The 11,994-nt window shown below is 47.3% G+C and overlaps 2 long non-coding RNA genes across 2 annotated transcripts; both read left to right on the forward strand.

Moving 5' to 3' along the window:
* Positions 1-1,174: 1,174 nt before the first annotated feature.
* LOC149997340 (uncharacterized) lies at positions 1,175-6,514 on the forward strand. The gene is made up of 3 exons (XR_016513970.1): positions 1,175-1,253; positions 2,701-2,922; positions 6,451-6,514. It is a non-coding gene; the product is annotated as an uncharacterized LOC149997340 (long non-coding RNA).
* Position 6,515: 1 nt separating this feature from the next.
* LOC149997341 (uncharacterized) lies at positions 6,516-11,159 on the forward strand. Its single transcript, XR_016513971.1, has 4 exons — positions 6,516-6,577; positions 7,673-7,764; positions 9,456-9,605; positions 10,793-11,159. It is a non-coding gene; the product is annotated as an uncharacterized LOC149997341 (long non-coding RNA).
* Positions 11,160-11,994: the final 835 nt, after the last annotated feature.

Genomic DNA, 11,994 nt, shown 5'->3' on the forward strand with positions numbered 1-11,994 from the left:
GTACCTCTGTTCCTCTCCTCTCTTGTTCTTTTCTTCTTTTTTCTTAGAACACTCCCTTTAGCATCTCTTGCAATGCTGGTTTTGTGGAGATGTATTCTTTCAGTCTTCCTTTGTCTGAGAAACTCCTTATTTCACCTTCTATTTTGAATGAGAGCCTTGCTGGGTAGAGTATTCTTGGTTGTAGGCCTTTGTTTTTCATTGCTTGAAATATTTTTGACCATTCCCTTCTGGCTTGTAATGTTTCTGTTGAGAAATCAGTTGATAGCCTTATCGGAGCTCCCTTGTATGTTATTTGCTGTTTTTCTCTTTCTCTCAGCAAGTATTGATGACGCACGTCCAAGGATAAGCCGTGAACGACTGAAGGCTCTTTGAAGACGAGTAGAGCAGCATGAAGAGCCGATGATGGAGCTTCAGAGAGCATCGCAGGGCACCACTTTAATTATATTTTGTTTGTTATTTGTTATGTTTTAAGGTTTCATATTTTAAACATTTTATTTCTTTAGAGAGGGGAAAAGGCAGGGAGAAAGAGAGGGAGAGAAACATGATGTGAAAGAAAACCTCCGCTGCTTGCGCGAGGCAGGCAGCTGAACCAGACAGAACCTGCAAGCTACACGTGTGCCCCCTACGACTGGGGTCAAAGCCGCGGGTCCGTGTGCAGGCTGGTTCTCAAAGCGCAGGAGGTACCGATAATATTTCCCATTTTTTCCTCACAGAACGGAGGAAATAAAAAGTAGATTTAAAGGTTAGCCATGCCGAGAGTATTGCCCCTTTACCTTTTTCCTTCATAGACTGTTTTGTTTGCATCTTAGGAATTATAATCCTTTTGTAGATACATGTAGGCATAGAATCTTTTATCTTTCTATACTTATCATAATTGAAAAAGTTGAATTGTTGGATATTTTCTCATGCATTGTTTTGGTTTTGTTTGTTTTTCATTGGATCGAATGGAGGCTGCAAGCAAAGTAATACGCACCGACAGGAGTAGAAGACCTCAGCCGTCAGAAGGATTGAGGTACATGCTTCCATGATTTTAGCAAACTTTTATGCCCCTGAGTGGAACCGGCTTCACTGCCCTAGGAGACTTTTGTATAGTCCCGGTAGTGAGTGAGACATCGTAAGAGTTTGCTTTTCGTGCGCACAGTGATCCCAACCTAAAACTTACCTCCACAGACTGCGTGAGGCACCGTGGAGACCGGGTAGCAGAAACCTGCTTAGAAAAGCCCGCGGTCGTCAGGAAGAGCCATCTAGAAAAGGTAAGGCTTTCTCGCAGCCCTTAAGACCGTTGTTGAGCGCGAACACACTTTCTCTCTCCATCAAGGCCAAACTCGTTTCAAAAGCGAAGGAGGTATGATTTCACCTTTCCGTATGTTATTACTGCTCTAGCTCTGTGCATCTTTGGGGCACAGTGGAACAGCATGCTCCAAAAGAAGGAGCATATTTGGAAAACGAGCTCCCATGTGCTCTCCTCTGGCTTTGCACCGGCAGCTGCTCTTTCAGCAAACAGTTTCTGATCATGTCTCCATTCCTATGTCTACCAAATTAGCTGATTGAGGGATGTGCACGTCTGCCTTTGCTCTTCATCTGTTGTCCCAACTGCTGCACAGGAACCGTTAGGGTTCGGGGTCCCAACCCGGTTTCACCTTCTTGTTTCTCCCTCTTAGTTCCTTGGTTTCACTACTTTTGGAAACAGTTACCTCACTAAGTCAGTGTAACATGAAAAGCATAATGTAATGATGTCGAAATGGTACAGAGCCCTTTGTTTGTGCACGGCTCTTGACAGGTGTAGACTGTCAGCATCAGAGTCGTTTTGCAAAGTGAAGAAAGTGCCGTACTTCCTATGACTGAGCTGACACGTAAACGAGTTCAGCATTGGTGTCAGTAGTCCTTTGAGCTGAGGGATGAGATGCCTCTGGAACCTGTAAATATGACGCAAATGACTGCGTTTTCCCGAAGGCGGTGGCACCGGCTGTAAGTGATGATGGAGAAAGCAGCGATGTGCCCAGCCCGTCACAGGCAGTAGTGTGGGGAAGGCCAGGGGAGGGGGAGCGAGGGCTGGGTGCAGGTGGGCCAGGCTGGGGACCATGGGGGACATCTGTCAACAGTGTCAGAAGTAAAAGCCAAAGGAAATGGCAAGCTGAAGGCATTTCTCTCACTAGCATGGTTGTCAGATAGTCAGTGCCAGAGCAGTGAGAAGGACAATACAGGAAACCCTCAGGATTTGAAAACAAACAGACTCTCCTGAGGAATGTAAAAGAGGGAGTGGGCCTTGTGAGGGAAGAGAACATGCAGACCGGCGACAGGTAACCGAGTGTCTCTAAGTGACAAGATGCACAGATGTACACTGACTGTGTATATACCCACCCATAGAACCCAGGGCATGGAATTTATGCCTTGGCCCTAAGCTCCTTGTAGACTCGATGGGTGTTATCTCTTTGTTGTGTTTTGCTTTTCCGATTTGTCGGTATGGGAGATGAAAAGGGATAGGTGTTGGGATCCAGTACGAAAGAGTCATAATTAATATAACTCTCTTAAGCAATATAATTGATATAATGAAGTCTTTTATTCAGGCCTGCCTTTGGTCTGTTTATTTTAGTGTAAGTAGGGAATAAAGTGAAGTAAATGCCTACTTTGTCTTGGGTTGCCTACGAAAGCTTCGGAAACGCACAAACTTGGTTTGTAAAGACTTTCATTTATTTTTAGAGAGAGACGAGAGGAAGGAGAGAGGGAGAGAACCATCGACCCATTGCCTCTGGAATGCCACCCGCCTGGGGACTGAACCTGACCGCGAATGGAACGGACGACCTTTCACTTTGCGGGACGATGCCCACACAACTCGCCGCACCGGTTCGTCAGGGCCGCGCCAGCTCATTTCAGGACAAAAAGTAAAAAACAATAAACACGAGGAATAACATCAAAAAAAAAGTAAGTTCGTTTTTTTATAATCTTTAGAATTTCTCCTTTTTCTGCCTTTTTAATTTATGTTGTTATATATCGAGTGTGATTTTTTACTTCTCTACCATCTGGTGGCTTCTCTGTTGTCCTGTAATAATTCAATGCAAAATACGCAGTCAGTGTTCCGCGAGAGCTGGAGCTGGGTGGGTGTGCTCTTTGTGCACTGCCAGAAGGTCGTGTCGTTTCTCATGTAAAGCACTTGAGACTGACATCGGTGCCTGTTAAGTGAAGAAGGGCATGCTATGGGGACCTTTCATCCTTGTTCCCTCTGGCTTGAACGTTCTGGTGTTTCTGAAGTCAATGGCATGATGAAGGCAAGTTGGCTATTTCAACCCAGTATTGCTTCATTCCTGCCATCAGTGAGCAGCTCTGTGTGACCTGCCTCAGTCACCTGCCTTCCGTGTCCTGCCCTCTCTTACCTGCTATCTGTGACATGCCCAGTATGATGTGCCCTCTGTGACCTGGCTCCAGTGACCTGCCCTTGTTTTGAAGGTAGTTGTGACTTTTCCTGTGGTTGCATGAGGAGGTGAAGTGTGTCTTCTTACACTTCCATCTTCACCGGAAGTGCAGTAGGTTGTCTTCATTTTGTTGATGGTTTCCTTTGCTCTGCAAAAACTTCAGTTTGCTGCAGTACATTTGTTCCGTTTTTCTTTTGTTTCTCTTGCCTGAGGACATATATTAAAAAAATATCGCTACGAGAAATGTTTGATATTTTACTACCTATGGTTTTGAGTCTTACGTGTACGTCTTTCATCCATTTTGCGTTTATTCTTGTGTATGGTGTCAGAAGCTGATCTAGTTTCATTTGTTTGCATGTCCCTGTCCGGTTTTCCCAACATCACTTATTAAAGAGACTCTTCTGCCCGGTGTTTGTTCTTTCCTGGCTTTGTGCCAGTGCCGGGCTGTCTCGTTCACTGTGGCCTCACAGTGTAGTGTGAGGTCGAGTATTGCGGTCCCTCCTGCTTTGTTGTTCTTTCTTTCAACTGCTGAGGCTTTTCAGGGTCTTTCGTGTTTCCATATACGTTTTTGGAATATTTGTTTTAGATCTGTGAAATGCGCCATTGCTGTCTTGTTAGGGATTGCGTTGAAGCTGTAGATGGCTTTGGTTACTATGGACATTTTAGTGACGCTGATGCTTCTTGTTCATGAACAGAGTATACGCTTCATCTTCTGTCTTCTTCAGTTTCTTCAGAGCCCTTACACTTTTCTGACTTTAGATCTTTTACATCCTTGGTTAAATTTATTTCTCAGGACTTTTTTGCTCTTTTTTTTTTTTTTTTTTTTGGTTGCAGTTATAAATGGGATCATTTTCTTAGTTTCTTTTTCTGATAGTTCGTTATTGGCATATAAAAATGCAACCGATTTCCGGGTATTTATCGGTTCTAGTCGTTTTTCATGGAATCTTTAGGGTTCTCTATATATAGTACATATGACTGCAAATAATGACAGTTTTACTTCTTTCTTTATAATTTGTCTGTTCTTTCTTCTTGCTTGATTGCCGTGATTAAGACGTCCAGTACTGTATAGAATAAGACTGGTGAAAGCGGACATCCGTGTCTTGTTCCTGATCCTAAGAGACACTTTTATTTTTTGTCTGTTGAATACGGTGTTGCCTGTGGCTTTGTCACATGTTGCCTTTGTTATATTGAGGTATGTTCCCTCTACTTCCATTTGCTGAGAATTTTTAATCATAAATGGATGCTGCATTTAATCAAATGCTTTTTCTGCCTCTATTGATAGGATCATAAGGTTTTTATCCTTCATTTTCCCTATGTGGTGTATCGTGTTTATTGCTTTGTGGATATTGTGCCAACCTTGCATCTGGGAAAAAAATCCCATTTGATCATGGTGTGTGACCTTCTTAATGCATTGCTGGATCGGTTTGCTCTATTTTGTGGAGGACGTTAGTGTTGATGTTCATCAGGGATATTGGTCTATAATTTTCTATCTTTGTGTAGTGTCTTTATTGGGTTTTGGAATTAGGATAATGCTGGCCTTATAAAATGAGCTTGGAAGTGTTGCCTTCTCTTGATATGTTTTGGAATAGTTGAGTACGAGACGTGTTAGTTCTTTTGAATGTTTGGTTAACTTTACCTGGGAAGCCACCTGGTCCAGGACTTATGTTGTTTGTTGGGAGTTTTTAAATGTCTGCTTTTGTTTTCATTAATTGTAATCAGCCTATTCGGTTCTTCTGATTCTTCCTGATTCAATATGAGAAGATGGTATGTGTTTAGGAATTTTGTCCGGACTGTCCAGTTTGTTGGCATATAGTTGTTCCTAATTTGTCTTATAACCTTTGTATTTCTGTGGTGTCCATTGTTACTTCTTCTTATTCGTTTCTTCTTGTTGAATCTGGTTGAAGGTTTGTCAGTCTTGTTTATCTTCTCAAATGAAATAGCTCTTGGTTTCATTAAACTTCTGTATTTTTTTTAGACTATTTTATTTATTCCTGCTCTGATCTTTATTATTTCCTTTCTTATGCTCACTTTGGCTTTATTTTATTTTATTTTATTTTCCTATTGTTAGGTTAGATTATTTATCTGAGCTTTTTCTTGCTTCTTGAGGTAGGCCTGTAATGTTGTGAACTTCCCTCTTAGGACTGCTCTCCCCGTGTCCTATAGACTGTGGGTGGTTGTGATCTCATTTTCATTTGTTTCAAGGTATCTTGATTTCTTCCTTGATCTCATTGTTAACCCATTCACTGTTTAGTAACATGTTATTTAGTCTCCATATTTTTGCCTTTTTAAGTTTTTTTCTTGTTGCATATCATTTTAGCAAGAGAGTATGCTTGACACGGTATCATTCTTAAATTCATTTAGACTTGCTTTGTGTCCTGACATGTCCTAGACAACGTTCCACGTGCACTTGAAAAGAATGTATATGCTGCTGCTTTGGGGTGAATGCTCTGAAGATATTAATTAAATACATTGATTTAGTGTGTCATTAAAGGCCACTGTTTTCTCGTAGATTTTCTGTTTGGAAGATTTATCCACTGACGTCAGTGCAGTGTTAAAATCCCCTGCTGTGGCTGTATTTCTGTCAGTCTCTCTCTCTCTTAATCTACAAAGGTTTGCTTTATATATTTGGGTGCTCCTATGTTGGGTGCATAAAAGTTTATCCCTTTATCATCACGTAGTGTCCTTTTTTGTCTCTCACTATAGCCTTGGTTTTAAAGTCTATTTTGTCTGATATAAGTATTGCTATCCCAGTTTTTTATTTCCATTTCTATTTGCATGAAATATCACATTCCATTCCTTTACTTTTCTTGTTCTGAGGTGGGTCTCTTGTAGACAGCATATATGTGGGTCTTGTTTTCTTATCGATTCAGCTGTAAGGTAAGTATTTTTTAACGTGAGAAGGAGAGAAGGTGAAGGTTGTATGTTACGTATGTATGTTTTTAGTAGGGAAATTAATGCACCGAAAGTGATAAAGTAATTCTTTTCCCTCTTACCTCTTCCATATTTTTTTCTTGAAAATATATTTTTTAATGCCTTGTAGATTTACCAGGCCAGAGCACTTAGGAAGCAGTGCTAAGATCGAATGTAGTGGTTGTCATAGCTACCGGGAGTCCACCAAACAGCTCACCAGGAAGAAATTGCCTATTGTAGCCTGTCTCCATCTCAAAGTAAGTATTTCAGAAAAACTCTAGTAGCAGACTCAATTTTTAGTCCCTAGTAAAACTTAGATTAGAGCCTGTCGGTTTGGTGTACAGAGTGCACTTTGTAATTGCAGTGACTCCCGAAAAGTGCTAAAGCAATAAGTGGTGGTAAGTTGTAACGCTTCCCCTGTCTTCTGTTGCCATGCGACATCCGTTGTGAACAAAAAGTCATTACTGCAGAATGAAAGTAGGCTGTGCGGTGCTCCACTGGGGGTGAGGTTGTTAAGGTTTTACTACTCCTACCTAAATTCTTCCATTCTCACCCCAAGTTTCCTGTTTTTCTTTACTTAAAAGTAAACAAAGACCCTTGGGGTTATGACCTAGTCCAGGGGTCAGAAGTTTTTCCGGTAAAGGGTCTAATAGTATTTTGGGTTCACAGGCATATGATCTGTTTCATATTTTTCTTTTTCTTTTTTTTTAAATAGTTTATTTGTTTATTTATTTTATTTTTAGAGAGAGGGGAAAGGAGAAGGAGAGGGAGAGAAACATCCCTGTGTGGTTGCCTCTCACTCGTGCCCCCAACTGGGGACCTGAAGTGCAACCTAGTCATGTGCCCTGACTGGGAATCGAACCAGCGACACTTGGCTTGCAGGCCGACGCTCAATCCACTGAGCCACAGCAGCCAGGGCTTGTTTCATATTTTTCTTTATTTTGACTTTAAATGTGTTAAAACACAAAACAAGAAACCATTCCTAGCTTCCTTTGTGGATTTGGTAACCTCTGATGTAATCAGAGGAGTCTCTAGTGAAAGGAACCATATGTTTGTTATTGCTCCCAGGGGTTATGGATATTGCTTCTTTTCTCTACTACCTTGCACTTGGGTGAGTTTGTCGTAAAACAACTTTTTGGTACACTGGGTATTTATCACTTTGAACAGTCTCTTCATTTCAAGACTTGGCTTGAACCCCATAAATTAGATTTCTATAGATATTGTGTTTTACTGCCTCTGTAAGGCCCAGATGCGGCCAGAAGGCAATCAGAAAGTTAATGAAATGCCCGTTGGGGGTCTTCCTTGGAGGAAGCCCCTTACAGGCCATTCCTCTTCTCTCCCCGTGCCTGTAGTGATTTGAGCACTCGGCCAAACGGAGGCGGAAGATTACCACCTACGTGTCCTTCCCGCTGGTCCTGGACATGACCCCCTTCATGGCGTCCAGGTAGGGGAGGGTTCGTCGGGAGGCTGCGGCTCTGGGCGCTCACTGATGAGACAGTTGTAGGCACTGATACAGCCACAACACTAACGCCAGCTACTGTCCTGGTCTTCACCTGGGACACATTGGCGTTTGCTGCGTTGCTTCTCCTCAGATGCCCTGTTTCAGCTGCGGGGTTTCCTCCGCAGCCTTCATCAGCTCTCCGCCCTGAGAGAGCAAGGTGGCGTCGCTGGGAGAAGGCAGCGTTTCAGCTGAGGGCGCTGGTTTTGGAATGTAGGCACACTGCGTTTGTAGATCCCATTTATCTTATTTTCAAATCTTGACATCAAGGCCACTTAAAATTTACCCTCAAAAAACCCCACAATAGTTACTAATACATGGGCTGCATGTTGGTTTCCTAGGGCCCCTGTAACAAATGACCGCGGGGTTGGTAGCTAAAAGCTAAAAGCTGTTGGCAGGTCTGTGCTCCCTTGGAAGGGCCCAGGGAAGATTTCATTCCTTGCTGGGAGGTGACCGGCCACAGGGACGTGGGCTGGCCGCACGCCTAACAGCAGGTGTGTGCTCGGCCCTTCACCGCACCAGCCCGGGCCTTGGTTTCTTCCCCTAAACAGGAGTAATCTCTGCATAAAAAGCAGAGTTGTATATAAAATGAATCCAACACAGTGTCTGGCATAGTGAGCCCCGGTAATACTGGTATTATCGTCCAAGTTCAGTGACTTTCACCCAGTGCACCGCATGAATCTGTAAAACATGCAGCTCCTGACTAGTCAGGGGCACGGACCTCTTTCCCTTAGGTTGTCAAATAAAAAAACGACAGCCAACACAATCGCCGTCCAGTGTGAATGAATCAAAATTACACTCGTTTGTTTGTTTGTTTGTTTGTTTTTTGTCAGGGGGGCAAAAATTAGAAGCTATTTTTTGGTGTGCCAGAAAACGTCAGCAATGAGTTTATGTGCGCCATCGGATGAAGATGGTTGAACACTGCGGCTCTAGTTAGTTTCGGTGTGCTGAGTTTTGCTGTTGTTTGTTGCAGCAAAGAGAGCAGGACGAATGGGCCGTCCCAGCAGCCGTCAGACAGCCTCGGCAATGATAACAAGGAAGTAGCGCCCGTGTGTGCGCCCGGCCCCGGGGGGCTGAGCGGGGAGCTGCAGGGCGGCCCCAGCCCTTCCGGGGACATGGCTGTGTTTCTGAGTGGCCGTGGCAGGGCTGTTTCTCCTGGCCACTGGCCTGCTTCCTGTCCTACTGTCCATCGGCCTCTCTGGAAAACACTTGAGCCCTCTACTGAGAAAGGACTGTTCACACCTTTACCATCAGTGCCCTTTCCTGGCCCCTGGGTGTGAGTGAGGGTCAGTCTGGCCATTGCAGTTCCGGAGTGAAAGCCCCGTGGCCTCTTCCTTGGCCGGCACTGTGACGAGGCCTCTGCTCTGCTCTGCTCTGCCTGCCTTTCTACCACCGGTGTGGCAGACGGTGTGAGGCAGAGAGCGGTGCCAGTGTCTCCCACCCTGCAGCGTGGAGGCCGCACAGGCTCCCTCTTTCTCTGAGCCCCTGGACACAGGCTTCGATCCCGGGTGTTACTCCTGGGGGTCGGTGAGGCACCCTCACTGTGCAGGGCTCTGGCTGCATGTGCTGCGTGGTTTCTGACGAGGGTAAAACAGTTAACCGTTGCATCTCTCCCCACTTCTTTGCCCCCAAACCAGGTACTCCTTGTTTGCCATTGTCAACCACCAGGGGACCCTGGAGAGCAGCCACTACACCAGCTTCATCTGGCAGCACAAGGACCAGTGGTTCAAGTGTGACGACGCCATCATCACCAAGGCCACCATTGAAGCCGTGCTGGACAGTGAGGGGTGCGTGGGGGCAGCTCGGTTCCCTGTGTGCGTCCAAGCCCGGGGCCGCGTCTGTTTCTAAGTGCCATTCAGGAAAGTGCACCTTTGGTGGCCAAAGGAGCGAGGCTGGCTCTGGACAGGATGCCAGCCTCAGCTGGTCACTGGCTAGGAGGCAGGGTCCCTGAGCAGCACACTTGATCCACGCCTTACCCAGAGCATGGGGTGGTGGCTGTTTGCTCGAGCCGCGACGTGAGCTGACACAGGGGTCGTTCAGCAGCTCCTCTCTCAGCTCCGTTTTCCTCACTCCTGGCACAGCACCACCAGTGGGGGTCGGGTCTCAGCCCCAGGGAGGCGCTGCCGTGGTCTGCGAGGTGCGTCTGTGTATTCCCAGCTGGGAGGGCGCCCCCTTGGCAGAGAGTCTGCATCGGAGAGGACACACTTGGGTCAGTTACGGGGGCAGAGCCACAGGCGATTAAATGGAACACGGTGCAGGAGCCTTACCGGAAGTCGCACTGACCCCGAGGGCCTGGCAGCCCCGGACAGGACCCCCGACACTGACCCCGAGGGCCTGGCAGCCCCGGACAGGACTGCAGACACTGACCCCGAGGGCCTGGCAGCCCCGGACAGGACCGCAGACACTGACCCCGAGGGCCTGGCAGCCCCGGACAGGACCCCCGACACTGACCCCGAGGGCCTGGCAGCCCTGGACAGGACCCCCGACACTGACCCTGAGGGCCTGGCAGCCCCGGACAGGAACCCCGACACTGACCCCGAGGGCCTGGCAGCCCCGGACAGGACCAGATACTGACCCCAAGGGCCTGGCAGCCCCGGACAGGACCCCAGACACTGACCCCGAGGGCCTGGCAGCCCCGGACAGGACCAGACACTGACCCCGAGGGCCTGGCAGCCCTGGACAGGAGAAGCTGATCCAGGAGCTGTGTGGGAGGCAGGACTGACAGGACTTGGGGCTTCCTGGTGAATGAGCGGGGGTCAGACGTAAGGGCTCTGGCATTGGGCGGGGGGGGCACTGCCACGACCTAGCTGAGGATCCTCCTCCTTGGGGACTAAGAACCAAAAACTGTCTGAGCAAGAAATCAGACCGCTGGTGAGTGCTGAGGCCAGCGTGCCAAGGTTCTGGAGGGGAGGTTGGTTTTGCCTTGAGTTCTCATGGATGAGGCTGTAAACGTGCTCTGTCTTTGCCCCCGCAGATACCTGCTGTTCTACCACAGACAGGTCCTGGAATATGAGTAGCCTCATCCTCCGCTGGTCAGAAACACGAAAGCCTCACAAAATGACCCCCAGCCACCCAAGATCATGCTACCACCCCCGACGGAAGTACCCCAGGAGCATCAAGTCCTCTGCCTCCGGCTCAGGACTGGGGATGGAGCGGACACGCGCAGTGGGCGGGGTTCTCGGAACCGCACGGCAGACACATGTCACGCAGGGTGTGTTCTGCATGGGAAGGGGCAGAGTAGATATGTCCCAAGTGTATCTCCTTTGCTCCTCAAACGGTGATTAGGGTGGGCACCCCCACAGCGTGGAGCAGCCTCGCTCTAGTCCCTCGGTTCTGCCACGTGACTAGTTTTACAAGGCCCCGGCCCGTTTTTACATTATGGGTTTAGTGAAGCCGTAGAGAAGGCTACAGATATATAAGGACAGAGGACTTTGCAAGTGTCTTTGTGAGTCTTAGTATTACATGTGTATAGTATGGAACTCCTAGCCTTCGTTTTGTGAGTAGAACCTGTGTAATTGAAGACACTGACTGGGACTTCCAAGCGTACATGTCCTGCCAGTAACATGGCATCCACCTGCATGTGGTCGTATCAGCCTGGGTGTCCGTCCTCCCTCAGTTCTGTGCCCGTGGGCATTTCTCATCCCTCCTCCTCTTTCCTCAGTGGTGGGTTTGATCAGTGTAATGTTTAGCAACGTGGGTGAGTAGAGTTGATAATGAGATTTAGGTAGTCTTATTCATTCTTGAGTGGATCTTGCTTTGGTGCTGTTCTGTTGCCCCCACCCCCAGCCCTGTCTTCGGAAGACCATGTCCTGGTTCAAGGTGGCAGGTGCAAGTTGGGTGTCGCTGGTTCGATTATGTTTGCTCTCGAGCAGATGGAGCGGTTTCCAATGGTTTTATTGTCCCCCTTCCTCACGTTTTCTTCTTGGCTGCCTGTCCCGCTAGTCGTCCCTGTCACTGCTTGGTGGCTGGAGTGGCCGAGTGCCTCTGCATTCCCTTCAGTGTAGTTTAGGTTGCAGCAGGAGAAGCGGCTTTGTGACTGGGCTTGTGGGGGGGGGGCTGGCTGAGGCCCCGCCGCGTTCCTTGTGAGGTGTCTTGCGTGCAGCTGTCTGTCCAACCCTCCAAGCTAGGTTTTTGTACTTTCCTGAGAAATTTTAACCCAGAGATGTAGGGGAGGAA

This window comes from Furipterus horrens, unplaced genomic scaffold, assembly GCF_987537825.1.
Source record: "Furipterus horrens unplaced genomic scaffold, mFurHor1.1.pri manual_scaffold_11, whole genome shotgun sequence".
NCBI classification, from domain to species: Eukaryota; Metazoa; Chordata; class Mammalia; order Chiroptera; family Furipteridae; genus Furipterus; species Furipterus horrens.